This window comes from Phyllostomus hastatus, unplaced genomic scaffold (genome assembly GCF_019186645.2).
Source record: "Phyllostomus hastatus isolate PE091 unplaced genomic scaffold, TTU_PhHast_1.1 phas_scaffold_28, whole genome shotgun sequence".
Taxonomy (NCBI): domain Eukaryota; kingdom Metazoa; phylum Chordata; class Mammalia; order Chiroptera; family Phyllostomidae; genus Phyllostomus; species Phyllostomus hastatus.
In genome coordinates, this window is record NW_025334022.1 from 6,740,136 (window position 1) to 6,759,658 (window position 19,523).

At 38.2% G+C, this 19,523-nt stretch overlaps 1 pseudogene; it reads right to left on the reverse strand.

Annotated features, from left to right (window-relative positions):
• Window positions 1-889: 889 nt before the first annotated feature.
• On the reverse strand, window positions 890-2,994 carry LOC123805172 (annotated as a pseudogene).
• Window positions 2,995-19,523: the final 16,529 nt, after the last annotated feature.

Here is a 19,523-nt window from a genome sequence, read left to right on the forward strand (position 1 = left end):
CCTCTTAGTGAGCCCTCCAGGCAATGTGAGGGGCAGGGGCGAGGGCAGGGGTGTGGTTGCAGTTGTGGCAGCAGGGGTAGCGGCATGGCCACAGCAGCTGTGGGGCTGCAGCAGGGGGCGCCACTTTGGGAGGGTTGCCTAAACAGTGATTGAGAGCTTTTTTATTTTTAATAAAATCCTCCTGTACTAGCCTGCCACTCTTAACAAGCACCTTGCCTCTCATACAGCCCAACTTTCCAACCAGACCAGAGACTATCTGGGTTAGGGTCCATCACAGCCCAATTCTTCCCCCTTCTCCAGACATCACCCTGCTCCCCAATTTCTCTGGTAATGACCCAGCTGGTATCCACAGTCCCAGTGGGTGAACACTGTCCCTGTACATCTCCAACTTCATCCTTATTCTCCCCAGTGACTTCAAGCATCCAAATCCATCCTGGTGCCTCTCTGTCCTCCCTGTTTGGCAGGGGAGGTAGCTGTTGCTTTGGCTCTCATCCAAGGACCCTGTGGCAGGTGCCAGGCCAGGGGCTGTAGCAGCCCTTGTCCTCACGCTGGTCTCAGGGTCCCTACTGTCCCAATGCAATCTCCTTAACCATGTGTTTTTCAATGTCCTCTACGACTTTTGCCTCCAGCTTTCATATATGCTGGGATTCTGTTGGCTGTTCACTCTGTTCCTAAGAAGATTGGCTAGGTGTTCCACCTGTGCACAGAGGAAAGTGGGCTCCATTACCACATACTTGGCTGCCATCTTCCAACTCTCTCTCCTTTCCTTTCCTTTTTTAAATTCATTTTCTATTTTGCAATGTTTTTTTTTCATAATAGTTAAGTTTTTCAATGTTTAGATATTTTTCTTTGGGGAAGCACTAAGAAAAAATGTGGTTCCTGATCAATTTTAAACAGTTGGAACACCAGTGGCACTGTTAACTGCTTTCTGGGCAGGCTTGTTAGCTTGGTGAGCTTGCAGGAGAGCTATAGCTTCATCAGTTTTAGAATGGAGAGACTCTGGAGGTTCAGGCAAATGAAGAAGTTCTGAATTATCTATCTCCAACAACATGCCAGTGATTTTACCAGCAAGAGTGGGGTATGTGTCTTGAATGAGAGGAAACAGCTGTTCATTCAACATTTGATTTTGTTCTTGAGGAGAGGCACTGACCTTGTACATTAACAGCAGGTTGCTGCATGGTAACTTGTGGCTGTGCATTAAGATGTTGTTGAGGATTGCAAACTCCTGCAGCATATTTATACTGTGGAAGAGTGCAGACAGCAGGAGTAGCTATAGCAGCAGCAGCTGAAGGATGTGGACCCATTGTCTATGTTGATATGTCAGCAACATGCTGTGTCACCATGACTCATGGAACCTGTAAAGAAGCCGGTCTCATAGTACTAAATGGTGTTCTAGGAGTGGCTGGGCAGATAGCAACAAGCATATTTTGGAATGGATGAGGTCTGGCACCCTAAGAAATCCAGAAAGGAATTGGTCTAAGTTGAGCAATTTGACTAGAGGGATAGTATCAGCATGTCTCTGAGTCTGTGGGATAGCTGCCATGAAGTAATCTGAAGGAGGTGCTGGCTGGTAGGAGTTGACTACAGGGTTGGGCACAGCTCTCACACTTGCTATTCTCTATATATACTAGTTAGTGAGATGAGGCTGGTGCTCTTCTTTGTGCTGAGCTAAAGCTACTTACAATGGCTTGGTAGCCACAGTTCTACCATTCATTTTGTAACTGCTTTAGTGGATTCTTCTAGGGAGGAGAAACATACAAAACCAATTTTTTTTCTGTGACCACCCTCTATCATAACCTTTGCACTAGTGATTGTACCAAATAGAGGAAACTCTTTCCAGAGATGTTCAACTTCAATGCCATCATCAAGATTTTTCACATAAAGGTTAATACCCTGGTATCTAGTGATCCTATCCTGCTTCATCTGTTCAAAGTTGTGCTTAAGTTCCATCTGCTATTCCACTTTTTTTCTGAATTCAACCAACATAAATTTATTTTCCATTAAGTACCTTTCCATTAATCTCATCCACAACTTTCTGAGCATGTTTGTGCCTTTGGAAGCTTACAAATCCAAAACTTTTAGATTTCCCACTTTCATCAGTCATCACTTTCACACTCAAGACAGGTCCAAACTTTCCAAAGAGATCCTTAAGGCACTCATCATCCATGTCTTCTCCAAAATTTTTGATGTAAACATTGGTGAACTATTTTGCCCTCGCTCCAAGTTCTGCTTCTCATTCTTTAAGAGACCTAAATCATCCAACAAGTACTTTGTCATCATTTAGAAGCATCCCATTCATTTTTTCAATAGCTCTTTCAGCTTCTTCCTATGCCTCAAAATATAAAAATCCACAACCCTTGGAACCATTTTCATCACAAACCACCTTACATGAAAGGATGTTACCAAAAGCAGAAAATGTATCAGTGTTTTATTATCAATGAATTTTTCCAATTTTAATGACTTTCTTAAAGATTTTATTTATTTGTTTTTAAAGAGGGGAATTAAGAGAGAAAGAGGGAGAGAAACATCAATGTGTGATTGCCTCTCATGTGGCCCCCACTGGTGACCTGGCCCACAACCCAGGCATGTGCCCTGACTGGGAATTGAACCCAAGAGCCTTTGGTTCCCAGCCTAGGCTCAATTCACTGAGCTACACCAGCCAGGGCTTTTTCTGGGGGGATTTGTCCAAATTTTTAATGAATATGTTGCCCACTCCACTTTTGCAAAGTGATGTATCATGCTGAGAGCACATGAGAGTAACTGGCTTGCCCTTTATAACATCGAAATTCATGGTGTCCAAAGCATGCCTCTGCGTCCACCAGCTGCTGGAAGTTCACATGCCAGCAGTCCAAGGAGTGGTGGGTGATCATGTCCCTGTAGACCTGGATGGAGAGGATGGGCCCAACCCACTGAACTTCTCATAGAACATTGCCTCAGTCATGTAGAGGTAAAGTTCCCCATGTAGATAGAGGCCATAGGGTAGCTGGGGTTCATCTTGACAGGGAGGCACACAAAGCCACAGGCCATGACTTTGAAACCTTTCCATAAGAGGAGGAGAACTAGTTCTGGGGCCAAGGGCTAGAGCTGGGGAGGTGCGTGGAGGGAAAGGGAGCAGGGGCAAGCACAGAGGGACAAAAATCAACGAGAATCGCAAACTACTCAACAGCCACAGAACAGGGTTGATCAGCTCTGATTGCCACTGGCTGCTGATGGCAGCTGATGAATGAGGGTGTCAGTGGCAGTCTGGGAAGCAAGACGGCCTCAGTCTCTTGGTTATTCCTTGGACCTGCTGTGTTGCAGGACTGCGGCTGGTCGGTCTTGGCTGCTTCACAGGGTTATTTTATAAAAAAGAAGAAAAAAAATGTGTCTCCAGATGGGGAGATCCGAATTTTTTGTAATTTCTTTTTGGGGGGTTTTAAAAGATTTTTTAAGATTTTTCGGTGTTTTTTTTTATTTTTTTTATTTTTAATAATAAATGTGTGTTCTGATGCCAGAGCACACACTCTACATTCTCAGCACCAACCACTGGAGAGAAGAAGAGTTAATGTTTCTTTTTTTAATGATTTTATTTATTTATTTTTTAGAGAGAGTGGAGGAGAGGAAGGAAGAGAGGGAGAGAAACATCAATATGTGGTTGCCTCTTGCACACCCGCTACTGGGGACCCTGCCTGAAATCCAGGCATATGCCCTGACTGGGAATTAAATGGGCGACCATTTGGTTGGTAGGCCTGCACCCAGTCCACAGAACCACACCAGCCAGGGCTAAAATTTCTTGTTTTTAATACAGTAGACATTGATGGATATAGTTCACATGAACAAAAGCTTCTCATTTCAAAACCTTTTGGGGTAGATAACTGAAATCCATAGCATGCCCCCAAATCTAATTTTAGACCTTGGTTTTTCTATGTTTATCTCTATACTTTCCATAATTAATGTATATCAAGTGATTTTAGGTTTAACACATTCTCATTTTAGCTTCCATCACTCTAGTAGAAGTGTGAATATGCCAGGAACCCACCCAAATTGGGACAAAACAAGAAAGAAAGGGCTTGGAAATTTTACCAAATGGTTAATCATCTCTGAAAAATTGTTAGCTATAATGGTTAATTTAATATATTACAGTGTGTTTCATTAAAGGGAGATTTATTAAAATACAGTGAAATTTATCCTTTTGGTATATAATAATTATGTAGTTTAACAGTTATGAAATTTAACAATTATACAGTAAGTCCTCACTTAACATTGTCAATAGGTTCTTAGAAACTGAAACATTAAGTGAACCAACCTATAAGGAAACAAATTTTACCGTAAGTGAATTGATAAAAATAATAAAGTTCTCGTGACATATTTCTGGCCACAAAAACATCCCTAAACTTCCAAATAAAGACCTCAAAATTTCTAATATTAAACATTGAAATAAGTATGAATGATATATATATTTAAGAAAGAATAATAAAAACAAGTAAGATAACTGCTTGCCAACTCACCTGTTCTAGTTCAGGGTTGCTGGTGGCCAGAGATTATCCCAGCAGCTTAGAGCAAAAGATAAGAACCCACCCTGGACAGGATGCTCTTCTATCCCAGGACTACCCGCACCCACACTCAAAGTCACACATATACTGAGACAATGTAGACACACCAATGCATCTCACATACACAACTTTGGGATTTGGGAAGAAACCAGAGTACCAGAGAAAAACCAAGCAGACATGGGGAGAATGTCTAAATTCCACACAGATGGTAGCTCTTAGAAAGTGATTTTTTCCTCAATGTTATAATGAAATGACATTCAACAAAATAATGTTATTAAAAGACCTGCTCTATACAACCACAATAAAAAAAATTCCTTTGTAGTCAATTATTTCCCTTCTAGCCATTGGCAATTGCTGGTCTGATTTATGTTCTTATATTTTTGTCTTTTCTAGAATGTCATATAAATGGAATCATATAATACGTAGCCCTTTGAGTGTGTTTTCTTTCACTTAGCAATACAAATATGAAACTCATCAATTTTGTTGATCCTATTAGAGTTGAGTTGTATTCCATTGTATGGAAGGATGAATCAGAGTTGTTTCCCTCTTCACTAGTTTATAGATATTGAGGTTGTTTTCAGTTTTGGCGATTATAAATAGATAGGCTATAAACACATACAGATTTTTGTATGGACATATATTTCCCTTTCCTTGGGTAAAAACCTGCTAGGAAATATCTAAACTGGTTTCTAAACTGGCTATTACAATTACTTTTCCACCGAGCATGTCATTTATAAAGATTTTAAGATTTCAGTAGTCACAAAGTCTATCTACTATTGGAGAGCTATGTTGGTAAACAGTAAATGACAGATATTGGAGAATGTAAATGCATTCTGCATCTTAACTTAAAATTCATTTTGAAGGCACAAGATGATGGAGAAGTGAGTGGAAGCCACACTAACCTTCTCCCAGGACCATTCTGGAATTACAACTACATTGTGGAGAAATCACCTGGAACAAACAACTGGACAATAGTGAGAGAAAAGTCTTATAACTTCAGAAAGACAGAAGAATCAGCTTATGCATAACCCGACTGTTAAGGAGTGTGGTGGAGACTCAACAAGGCTGGCTAGGACAACTATGAGTGTTCAAGTGTTTAGTTATACTACATGAAATTTGAGTTCTGATAATATATATAGACAGGAAATTCCTGCTTTAAAACATTTGATTGTAAATCTATTCTTTATAGTTGCTTTAGCAGATGTAAACATATCTTTCCAAATTTGAAAAGCTCTGACACTAGTCATTCCTAAGATAATGCTAAGTTTCAAAAATTTTGAGCCAAGATTCAGATGGGTCTCCTTACTCATTTTTCACAGCATATCAGTTAAGATGGCAGAGGAAATGAAGCAAGGAAGTTTTGGTAACCACTAAGGTAAAGGGAGAACTGCAGAATGTGCGAAGTTGATTTTTACCCTTATCACTTTCTTCTGTGATCCCCATTTTCACTTCCAGTTGGACTCTCTTCCCCATTATCCAGGATCATTACCCCTGTGGACTCTGTATTTCAGAGTAACAAAGGGTGCCCTCCTCAAAAGTGATTTATATTAAAAATAATCTGCCTTCTCACTCTTCCCTCTCCTCAAGATATTATTCTTTCAATTGGCTAGCCAAAAGGAAATAATTCTGGTTACTGAATAAAATAATTCATATTAATTAGGGTATGAATGACTGATAGACTTGAACTCCTATGCTTGCAATCATCCATTGCCCCAGACCTCAGATCCATTTCTATCCTTCTCCATCCTGCTCTGTGGCTTGAGAAAGGCCTTATGGGCTGCATCAATAGGCTATTTTGTTCTCTGGCCTCCCATTAGTTTTGGCCAATGGGAGATACTGGTAGATGATTGAAGAAAAGCTAGTGAGATCAGGATAGTTACTTCACAATTTTTTTCTCTGCTGCATACCATGGATTGTCTTAGGTCAACAAAACCAAGGCCACACTCTGTTTGGCAGACCTCTCATGCAGCATTTTTTAATGAATTCTGGCAATTGTGAAGTCTCCTTGCCCTTTAGGGCTTATCAGCTCCCTGTTGTTTGTAGTCCTAGGATTTTGTATTGTCCTTTGTTGGATTTCTCTAAACCTGTCCACACCTTTGTTAATAGTAACTTTAATAAACTTTCCTCAACTACACTATTTGAATATGACATCTTTTTCCTACCAGGACACTGACTGATTCCCTAGGTTATTTACCCTGAATTCTTCCTGCCCTGCCCTTCTTCCCACAAACAGAAACCTATAAATGTGGACAGAAGCCTACCTCCATGACATATTGACACATACATTCTTAAAAATTCAAGGATCATCTCTGAATATCTATAAAGATAATCAAGAAAGAAGCTAGTGATAATTCACATTTTTGAGCACTTACTGTATCCTTGGCAATTCTTATGAAGTAAACCTATTAATCCTCTTAATGAACCAATGTTTATCATCTCCACTTTAGTTTTCAAATGTTTAAATATGATGTATCTTGGCATGGATTTCTTTCAGTTCATCCTGGTTGGGGCTTATTAAGCTTCCTGAATCTATAGGTTTGAGTCTTTTTTTCAAATTTGGGGAATTTCCAGCCATTAATTTTTCAAATACTCTTTCAGCTCCACTTACTTTCTCCTCTCCTTATAGGACTCCAGTGATACAACTATTGGGTCCTTTGTTATTGACCAAAAAGTCTCTGAGGCTCTCTTACTTTTTTTTCTGTCTACTTTCTCTGTGTTGTCCAGATTATGTACTTTCTATCCATCTATATTCAATTTCACTGATTCTATCTCCTGTAATCTCCACTCTACTAATTAACTCAACCAATGTGTTTTCCTGCTACTAAGGACAGGAGAGTTTCAGACACAGGAAATGAAGGGGGCACAGGCCTGACCAATTTTTGTGTTATGGCCCCTCTTCTGGTGGCATCCAAGTTCCCAGCTGCTTCTGAGCAATAGAAGAAAATCTCTGGCTTGCAAGGACAAAAAGTCTTCCCAAGCTAGACTGTTTGTAGTTGTGGGGCCCCTCCTGCCCATGCCTGCTGCTCCAGTATTTCTCACAGGGTATGTCAGGTCAAATCTCAGGAAGGAAATCACTTCACTTGCCTATTTATTGTCAGAGAAGCAAGATTGCCAATCAATCCAGCCTCATTGCATTGGTTTTCCAGTTTGTCTGGTCTTGTCATTGAGACTTCTGTTTAATGTGGGAAGGAATGAGCTTACCTAGGCTGTCTTCTATTGATAGGGTGGTAGATCCTGAGTCCAGATCATTTTCTTCTGTTGGGTGGTTGTGTGCACTGAAACTGTATTATTCTTCTAGTCCTCAGTTCCCAAACCTGTTCACCTTAATCTTAGTACTATTTAGAATTATATTCTTGTATTATTTTCTGGACTTAAAGTTGTACTTAGTGTGGAAGACAAGGAAAAACAAGCCTATATTAACTTGTCCATACTGTAAATCCTCATTACTATCTTATATATGAGGGGATGGTATCACCAAAAAGTTAAGGTATTTGTCAAAGGTTATACAGCTAGTAAATGGACTCAGTTCCAGAGAGCTTTCTTTTCTCCAAAGTCCATTTTCTCACCTTCAGGATTTGGGAAAACTTATCAAATAACCAAGACATAGAAGCTAAATGTGTCTGCATATATCTTTCATTGTATATGAAGGGAGAAAGTTCTGCATATAACGACTTATCCTACAGTATGGTATCTGGGGTGGATTTATCTCCTTCCAAGGGTATAGTTCTTATAAGAGAAGAATTTGAAGGTAAGGAGTTGAGAAGTATTAACTTTGATTTAACTGAACCATTTTTTCCTGCCAAAGTACTCTTTGTTTGAAAAAGAGTAAAGATGGGACCATTTCATAACTAAGATCCCAGTATCTGAAACACAAATTTTGAATGAACATTCAAAATATAGCATGTGCTATACTTGCCACCTGAGAATTTGGGAAGAGAAAATCTTATCAGTTTTTCTCATTTCTGAATCAGGAGAGCATTCTGCTTGAAGGCTTCTGGGTTTTGGAAAAGACCACTTCTTTTTTCCAGGATATTTATTGGTATTCATTAAAAGCCATAAAGAAGGGTTATCAGATACTCTACATCAAGGGTCTCCAACCTCCAGGCTGCTGACAGGTACTGATGAGGACCTGTTAGGAACTGGGCCACAGAGTAGGAGGTGAGCTTGAATGTAATGCACTTGAATCACCCCAAAGCCATCCCCTGCTCCCCAGTCCATGAAGAAATTGTCTTCTGTGAAACCAGTGCCAAAAAGATTGGGACTGCTGTTCTACATAACAATCTGTCTATTTATTTCATGTCTTTTCATAATTCCCTACATAAGTTGCATGCTGAGGAAGTAAGTGGTTTAATCTCAGCCCTATTCACAAAAGTGCAATTAACTTTAAACATAAATTGCCAACAGCTTTATAAGCCATGTGATCAAGTTCACACTCACTGACTTTTATCTATATGCTTATGGGGTACCCCACCTTGTGAACTGGTTTTAAGATGATTATTAGATTTTCTGTTTCCTGCTCATAGTGCTGGTGTTTACTGGAAAAGGGATCAAGGAGGAAAATAGGTCATTGCATTCAATACAGATTCCAAACCTCAAAAGATCAGGAGATCTCAAAACTAGGCACACAAATTCACAAGTAAACAGGTTCCATGACTTTCAAATTATGACTTATTATACCATCACTTAAATCTAGTAATAATATTCCTGTATTGAAAAATACCCCCCCAAAAGTGTATTTATGTTCTGTTTACCTTCCTGCTGCCACCATATGGAGTGGCCTTTCTTAATAAAATATAAAATCTACATTTGATTTACAATTTCTTTTCTTTTTCCTCTTTGATGTTACAAAAATATGGGGCTACAAATTTTCAGTTTGGCTCTGTAATGATTATGTACAGCATTTGCCAAATGCATCCACTATCCATTATCCCTTATCACCCAAGTCTACAAACATACTTCATCATGAAACAAAACAAAACTTCCTAAATCCCCATATATAAACTCATGCAAATAGCTCCCTTCAAAGGTATTTGGTTCCACAAACATTGACTTTGTAGCACATATTGCTTCTACAAACTACAAACCACTATAGGTACAACTGGAACACCCAGCTGCATGTATAATAATGAGAAATTTGGAAATAACCTAAATTGTCCACCATAGAGGAAAGTTTAAATAAATTATAATATATTTATATAGTTGAATAATATACAACCTTTGAAAAGAAGATGGTACTAAAAGGAAGTAGAGGAAAATGACTAATTTCATATATGGGGTAGGGGAATTACAAGAGGAGTCTGGTATACATTCTTATACCAGAAAGTAAGAAAATGGTTTGAAAAAGGATGGGAGCACATCAAAAGTACATAGGAGCCAACTTGAAGGGTTAACACTGGCCAAATCTGGAACAAAATGAAGATGGGGGGCAGTGGTTAGAAAATATTAAAAAATAAGAATTCATGAATCCATACAAATAACAAGCAGATAAATAAATTGGTGAGGAGAAAGTTCTCTTACTTACCTAAAACACTGAGTGCCAACTGGTAAATGTGAAATGGGCAATGGTGTTGGAAAATTATCATTTTGTAGTCACTATAATAAAGATTGGTCCAGGCTAGAATCATCAATGCATGCTAAATATAGGGAAAATCTTTGATGGGAAGGATATTCTTATGTTGTGAAAGTATCTCCCTATAGATTATTATTTCCAAGGGAAAAATACTAATTACACAGTGGAAAAATCAGATAACACCTCAAATGAATGATCACAAGTAACATCACTAAGGAGGAACAGATGGGCATTTTGTGCCTACAGATATGGTGCCCTGGCATGCACACATCATCACTTAAGTAATACTCTAGCCAGAAATGTATAAACTGAATTGAATTATGTGAACATATTGGGAAAAAAAGAGAAAAATTTTATTAAAAAAGAGGTGAATATATTTCTGAAAACTGTCAGTGTCATCAAAGACAAAAATATCACGACAGCTATAACTGTAATACCTAACCATAGAGTGGATCCTCCACTGGAAATAAATGCTATACACTACATTTTAGGTCAATTGACAAAAATGTAATGTGCATGGCAGATTAGAAAAAAATTATTGTTTCAATGTTATATTTATTGAAATTGGCAATTGTACTGTTATAGAAGAGAATACATCTATTCTTTCTATAAGATTTATTTTATTTATTTTTAGAGAGAGATGGAGGGAGGGAGAAAGAGAGGGAGAGAAACATCAATGTGTGGTTGCCTCTCAAGGACCCCCATCTGGGGACCTGGCCCACACAAGGCACGTGCCCTGACTGGGAATCAAACTGGTGACCCTTTGGTTTGCAGGCCTGCACTCAATCCACTGAGCCACATCAGCTAGGGCAGAATATACCTATTCTTATAAAACACACACTGAATTGTTTCAGGAGTAAACTGTTATGATGCAACTTATTCTAAAGTAGCACAAGATAAAACAGCAGAAATAAAAAACAGAAAAAGTGCACACAAATGATAGAGTAAGAAATTGTTAACAATAAGTGAATATCTACTTGGTTAAAGAAAAAGAATTAGTTAAAACTCTATGTATTGCCATGGAAAACTGCTTTAAATGAGGAAAAATAGGATGTAATATATAACTAGTATCCCATTTCATAAGAATAAAACATGTATATGCAATTTAATGTATGCATAGAAAAAATATGGAAGTATATACACAAAACAATTAACAAAGTTTTTCTTTGAAAGGTGAGAATAGTAGAGACTTTCATGTTTTAATTTTACTATACTGCTTGTATTTTTATAATGGGTGTGAATAACTTTCATGAATTTTAAAAATATCTTCCACTTAAAAGAATTCACATGAGTAGATATCTGAATTCGAAGAGAAAGAGCAAATCATTCACAATGAAATTTGACTAGAAATATCAAGAGCTAAAATCAACTTAAAAACATACTATAGAAAAGTATAACAGATAATCAAAAGAGTCAGTGATAAAAATGTAAATGTCAAGTTTCAGTTGGATCTTCCAGCAAAATAAATCCAGACCAAATCTAAAGTGAGTCATTTTTCTACTCAGAGCAAAAATAAATATTTTGTATGTTGAGGACCTCTGTGAAGACAGCCACAAAATTTCACTGAGAAACAGAAAGAAATAAAAGAAGAATTAAATGAATGGAAAGACATGTTTCTCAATGGAAAGAATAGTGTAAAAATATGACCACTTTCTTCCTCTTGAAATATATGCTTCTCCTGGCTTTTATGCTACAAGGTTTCCCTGTTTTATTTTTATGTTACTGCCTGTTCCTTTTCAGTCTCCTTTCTTGGGTTCTCCTTTTCCCAGGCACCTTTGAAGGATTTAGTCCTTAACCATCTTATCTTCTGTATTTATACTCTCCCTAAGTGAACTCTCACTCTCCTGTGATTTCAAATATACCATCTATATGTTGATGATTTCAGCCCTGACCTCTAGCCTGACTGGCAGAGTCATATATCTAACTACCTATTTGATATTGTCACACTGATGAGTCTTAGGCAAATTGAACTTCAAAGGTACAAAACAGAATTTTTTATCTTTTTAAAAATATTTTATTTATTTATTTTCAGAGAGAGAGGAAGGGAGGGAGAAAGAGTGAGAGAAATATCAATGTGTGGTTGCCTCTCACATGCCCCCAACCAAGGATCTGGTCCGCAACCCAGGCATGTGCCCTGACTTGGAATCGAACCAGTGACCTTTTGGTTCATAGGCCAGTGCTCAGTCCACTAAGCTGCACCAGTCAGTGCTGAACTCTTGATTTTTAACTTCGACTTGGGACACTTATCCTTCAGTGTTTATAAGGCTTCTTCTCATTGCTAAAGGTCTCAGTTCAAGTATCAACTTATCAAGTGCCACATGATCTAAAATAGTCATCTCCATTTGCTGAAACAGATATTCATATCATAGTTCCTTGTTTAAATGTCTTCATGGCATTTATTACTATCTGAACTTATCCTATCTGTGCATTTATTTACTTGTTTTTTTAAAAGATTTTATTTATTTATTTTTAGAGAGAGGGGAAAGGAAGAATAAAGAGGGAGAGAGAAACACCAATGTGTGGTTGTCTTTTGTGTGCCCCTTACTGGAGTCCTGGCCTGCGACCCTGGCATGTGCCCTGACTGGGAATTGAACTGGTGACCCTTTGGTTGGCAGGCTGGTGCTCAATCTACTGAGCTACACCAGCCAGGGGCCTTCCCTTACTTTTTAAAGTCCTTGTTTCTTCTTTCTGTTCAGAGTGAATGTTTTTTCCTTCCTTTTGTTCCAAATCATTGATTTGAATCCTGGCTTCCTTTCCTTCACTGTTGGTTCCCTGTATATTTTCTTTTATTTCACTTTGTATAACCTTCACCTCTTTCTTTATTTTGTGGCTATACTCAATGATTTCTCTGTGCATCCTGATCAGCAGTGTTTTGAACTCTGCATCTGATAGGTTAGCTCTCTCCATTTTGCTTAGTTCTTTTTCTGAAACTTTGATCTGTTCTATCATATGGGCCATATTTCTTTGTCTCCTCAACTTGACAGCCTCCCTGTCTTTCAGTGTATAAGTAGAGAAGGTTTGACTTCCCGTGTTGGCACATCTGTTGCATTGCAAGGGGTGAAGCCTTAGGTATTTGCCAGGTTGGTACAACCTGCTTCACTGCTTTGTAGTGCTGTATGTGGGGGAAGTGTCTGCAAGGAAACAATGCCACTTTCTTGGCTTTTGCCCCATTTTCAATCACTTCCCCCACTTCCCATAAAAAACTGGCACCCTTCTAGCTGATGCCCTAGTGATGATTCCCTGAGTAGGTGGGTTTGTGGAAGTTCTAGAACCCTTTAAGTCCTTTAAATGGACACTCCTGAGAGACTGACAGCTTCTTCCACTACTTCAGCCTCCACTGGATTTTACAGCCAGAGGTTAAGAGGCTTTATTTCCAGTGCTGGAAACCTGGGCTGTGCAGTCTGGCTTGAGGCTGGGATTGCCCTTTCCCCAGTTGTCCTTCTCAGGTTTTATCCATTGTACATGAATGTGGGACCACTTGTTCTGCTGGCCACTGCAGCCATAGGCCAACAATATGCTAGGAAAAATAGAGAAAGTTATGTTTAGATAATTTACATAAGAAAGAAAAATGACTTGCAAAAATATGAAAATACATCAAAGTCATTTACTATAAAAGAAATACAAATGAAAGAACTGTGAGGTAAAGTTTTTATTTCATTTATTTGATTAGTAAACATCAGAAAGCTTATAATACTCTGTTCTGGAACAATCAAGGGAATCAGGCAGTTTCATACATTGTTGCTGTGAGTTTAAATTCATATACCTTCAGTGGATTAAGTCAGATGGTGAAAAAAAATACTCTGTAATCTCACTTATATGTGGAATCTAAAAAAAATAAATAATGGGAGCAGAATAGAATAGTGGTTTATCAGTAGGATATGGGGAAATGGGTAAAGGTGGTCAAAAGATACAAACTTCCAATTATAAGCCCTGGGGATATGACGTACATCATTGTGACTTTAATTGACAATATATCATTGTATATTTGAAAGTTGCCAAACAACTGTTTTATAAGAGGACCTTAAAAGTCCTCATCATAAGCAAAAATTATAACTATGTGAAGTGATGGATGCTAACTAAACTTATTGTGATAACCATTTATAAATACATATACATGATTTAACTATATGTATTTCACTACATATATATTTCAAATCGCTATATTGTAACCTTAAATTTCTGCCATGTTATGTCAATAATATCTTAATAAAAAAGGAGAACATATCATGATATACCCTCCATGGAGAGCAGTTTGTAATTTTATCAAAAATAAGAAGGAACAAACTATTTGACTTAGAAATTTTACTCCTAAGTGCTTATCCTACACACATAGTCATATTTGACTGAAATAATTATTGTAGCCTTATTTTACTTGGAATATATTGGAAGCAACCTCACAGAGAACTAGTTAAGTTTTGGTACATTAACGTAATGGAATACTATGCAATTGTTAAAAATAACACAGTGGCTTAACATGTAGTTATATGGAAAGATAACAAGATACTTTCAAGTGAGAGATCCAAGATGGTGGCAGAGTACTGGGCAGCTCCATTCATTTGCCCTCAGACATGGACTGGATTTGAAATCAGAACAGAGAGCAGAGAGTAAGTAAAAGTATCTGTGAGTGAGAGTGTAATCAGAGGAGAGAGTAGAGAGTGCATAGGACTACGCAGGAACCAGCCCTCCTGCGGGGCACCTGGGGGCCAACAGCCTGGGCTTTCTAAGTAAACTACCATTGCTGCCCAGCCCAGCACTGCTGGCTGCACAGTGTCAGGTGGCTGTATATTGGCTCAGAAGCTGTGAGCTACTGGGGCAATGAGAGAAAGCCTGGGAGGTGTGGATCTCAGAAACAGCATGGCAAGAACAGGCAGGCCCGAGTATGAACACCTCTGAGGGAGCAAGGACAGCACACCATCACTGTCTTGTGCTGTAGCAGAGCTGAGGGAATCTTCCCAACATAATCTGGGAAAGATTCAAAGAAACTTTATCTAAATTTGATGGAGGCCCTGTAAGGAGGTGGCCAGCCCTGACTGTGAGACACTGTGTGATTTTTGAGGAGAGGGAGCGTGGGGAGAACAAGACCTCCAGGGACCAATGCTATACTGTGTGGGCCATAGAGCAACTGTTTTATAAGAGGAGCTGAGATGTACATGAGGCTTGGCAGGACCTGGTCACTCAGGCCTGTGCATGTGGGCAGGACCCAGTAGCTTTGCTAACCAAAAAACTCAGAGGCAGAGAAAACACTGGACGGGAGGACCTGGCCCAACATGGCTCACAAGCAGAGGGCAGAGCAGACTGAAGAATTCAAGCTGAACCTTCTGTGAGAGAGTGACAGGCTTAGGTCTGGAAGGCAGCAGTTGAATGCCTGAGATTTGCTCCAGTCAGCCAGAGCCTTTAATAGTCAGGCAGACCCAACTCCCACCTGTGGGATTACAGGTTCTGTGGCAAGGTCAGGCCCAGAAGTTTCCTGCTGTGTACATCCCTCAGGGAAAAAGAGAAAAGGCCCTTCACCAGACATTGTGTGCTACACAGCTCCTTGAGCCCTGATTTACTAAACCCAGCAGAGCAAATAGAGACAAAAGTAAGATGCTATCTTCTTTCCTGCAAAGCTGTTTAACATTCATTTCATATCCTTCAGGTTTGGGCATAATATGGCACCAGGTTTTATAATATACTTTATTTCAAATCTCATATATTGCTCTGCCCTTCTCTTATTCCATACTATCTCCTACCTCCTCCTTTGTATTTTTGTTGTAAATTCTATTTTCTCTTTTGCCATGACTTATTTCTGTACAGCACTATTAATATTGCTTCCCCTCTCCAGCCTCTCAAAACTATTTGTGATTGTCATTAGTCATCTCACATTCTTTCTCCCATTCTTAAAATACACTTATTCTCTCTCCACCTTTATCAATCTTTGCTTACAGGTAGTGGATAAGGTGGTTGTTACTACAGTTCTTCAATTCTCTTTCTAGATAGTGACTATCTTTGTATATCAAATCTCAAATTTCACTGTTCCCCTCTCCTCTATTTTGCCTTCCTTCTGCTATTCCTTTTTTTTTTCATGTTATATCTTAATTTTTCTCTATCTTATCTGGGTTTCCATCTTACACTTTTAGTATTCCTTCTTCCTATATCCTCTCAAAATAACTTCTCTTTCCTCTAGACATATCTTAAGCTCTTCTTTATTTCCTTGTGCCCTCTTATTCCTATTCTACCTGTATAAATCTTAGCTCATTGTCTGTTAATAACTTTGGTGGAGATTTATCTGCAATTAAGGAGACAATTAAGGGGACTATATATACCTAATATATATTTTGTTGTGGTCATCTGTTTTTTCTCTCACTAGATATATGCAAATATATATATATCTATTATTTAAATTTGCATTTTAAACTAATACTACTTATTTATCATCTCTTACTCCATTCCACCTTCCCTTATTTAGTTATGAGTAATTTTTATTTTCTTTCCCACTTTTCCTTGTCTCTATTCCCTACTGTTATTACCCCTCCCTCTACCTTTGCAAAATCTCTTTTCTTTCCATTAGTGGTGTCATATTCATTTTTCCTTTCTTACAATAGTCTTAATCTCTTTATATCTTTATTCATATTGGCACATTGGCTTTTGATAGTGTAATTGTGGGTGGGGTATATCTTTGCAGGTGTGGGTCTGTTTCCTGGACTGTTTGGTTTTCGTTCTGGCAGCACTTGTACAACAGTATACAAGACATGGAGGGTGGATTGATTTTCAGTCAGTCAGCCAGAGGGAAGAACCCACCAAAGAACAACCCCAAAACAACTAAAACCCAATTACAATCACATAAATCGCATAAAGGGCAGTGCAAGAGCATAAACTGCAATTGATCAGGGAGATTGCTCCACTGAGTCCCACAGGTCTCCTAGCACAGAATATCATACCATGAAGACAGAGAGTCAAAGCAGAAAAATCTAACAAGCAAAAGAAACAGGAAGAGTCATCTAAAATGGGGAGACAAAGACACAACCCTCAATTGAAAGGGAAGGAGGAATCCCCAGAAAGGGTGTTAAATGAAATTGATGCAACCAAACTATCAGACACTGAGTTCAAAATAATGGTTAGAAGGGTACTCAAGCAGCTCAGTGAGACCTTCAAAGAACTCCAGGGAAGCTTCAGGGAACTTACTGTGAACTACACCAGAATTAAAAAATAACATAGAAGTGTCAATAAGAGCCAAGAGGAAATGAAGAATACAATTTCTAAATTGAAGAACACAAAAGAATGAATGAAAAGCAGGCTAGATGGAGCAGAGGATCAAATCAGCGAGCTGGAGGACAAGGTAGAAAAAAACTCCCAGAAAGAGCAAGAAAAGAAAGAAAAAGACTCAAAAAGAAGGAAGGGGGGTTAAAAGAACTGCAGGACAACATAAAACATAATAATATCCATTTAATAATGATACCTGAAGGGTAAGAAGAGGAGCAAGTGATAGAAAACCTGTTTGAAAAAGAAATGACAGAAAATTTCCCTAATTTGATAAGAAACAATGGCACATAAATCCAGGAAGCACAGAGGGTCCCAATCAAGAAGAATGCTAAGAAGCCCCCTAAAAACAACATCAGAATTAAAAATTCTTGGCAAAATTGCAAGACAAAAAGAGAATCTTAAAGTCAGCAAGGGAGAAATAGGAAATAATATACAAGGGAGCCCTGATAAGGCTAGCAGCTGACTTCTCAAAGGAAATGCTCCAAGCCAGAAGGGAATGGAAAGAAATAATCCAAGTAATGAAGAGCAAAGGCCTGGAAACTAGACTACTCTACCCAGCAAGGTTCTAAATTAAAATGGAAGGTGAAATAAGGATTTTCCCAGACAAAAGTGTGCTGAAAGAATACAACTCCACCAAGCCAACACAGCAAAATATGCTAAACGGATTGCTTTAAGAAGAAGAAGAAAAAGAGTGAGACAGAGAGAGTAACAAAGGTACAAAGGGGGGGTAAAATGGCAATGAATTAGTACCAACCAATAATAACCTTAAATGTAAATGCATTAAATGCTCCAATCAAAACATGTAATATAGCTGAATGAATAAGAAATTATGACCCACATGCGTGCTGCCTAGAAGAGACTCACCTGAGAACAAAAGACTTACAGAGACTGAAAGTGAAGCATTGGAAAAAAATATTCTGAGCAAATACACAGGTAAAAAAGCCAGGGTAGCAATACTCATATCAGACAAAATACACTTCAAAACAAAGGCCATAAAAAGAGAATCAAGGGAAGAATCCATCAAGAAGACATAAACATTATAAACATATGTACGCCCAACACAGGAGCACTCAAATATATAAGGAATGCCTTCAAGGATTTCAAGAATGATATAGACAGCAACACTAATACTAAAGCATTTTAACATGCCACTGTCAAAAATGGACATATCTTCCACACAAAATATCAACCAGTATATGGTGACATTGATTAACGCCCTAGATCAAGTAGACTTAACTGATATATATCGAGCCTTTTATCCCAAAGAAGCTAAATACAAATTCTTTTCAAATGCACATGGAACATTTTCAAAGATAAACCACATGATTGGACACAAAACAAGCCTCAACAAATTCAAGAAATATAAAATCATATCAAGCAGTTTCTTGGACCACAAGGGCCTGAAACTAGAAACCAACCTCAAGGGAAATACTCAAAAACACTGAAACTCATGGAAATTGAATAGCATGCTATTAAACAATGAATGGTTAAAAATGAAGTCAAGGAAGAAATCAAATAATTTCTGGGAACAAATGAAAATGAACTGACAACATTCCAAAACTTATAGGGCACAATGAAGATACTCCTTAGAGGGAAGTGTATAGCAATACAGGCCTACCTAAAAAAGATAGAAACATTTCAAATAAACAACCTAACCTTACACCTACAAGAACTGTAGGAACAACAACAAAGACAGCCCAGAGCAAGTAGAAGGAAGGTAATAACTAATATCAGAGCAGAATCAAAAAACATAGAGACTAAAATAACAATTCAAAGGATCAATAAGTACAGAAGCTGGTTCTTTGAAAAGATAAACAAAACCAACAAACCTTTAAGCAGACTCATCAAGAAAAAAAGAGAGAGGACCCAAATAAACACAATCAGGAATGAATGAGGAGAGATTACAGTCAATACCACAGAAATCCAGAAGATTGTAAGAAATTACTACAAAGAAGTATGTACCAATGGGCAAATTTCTAGAAGCATATAATCATCAAACCTGGATAAAAAAAAAAAAAAACCATAAGCCTGAACAGACCAATAACAGTGGGTGAAATCAAAGTAGTGATAAAAAAAAAAAAAGTCTCGGCACACAAAAGCCTTGGACTGGACAGTTTCACAAGAGAATTTTACAAAACATTTAAGAAAGAACTAACCCCATACGCTTCACAGACTCTTAA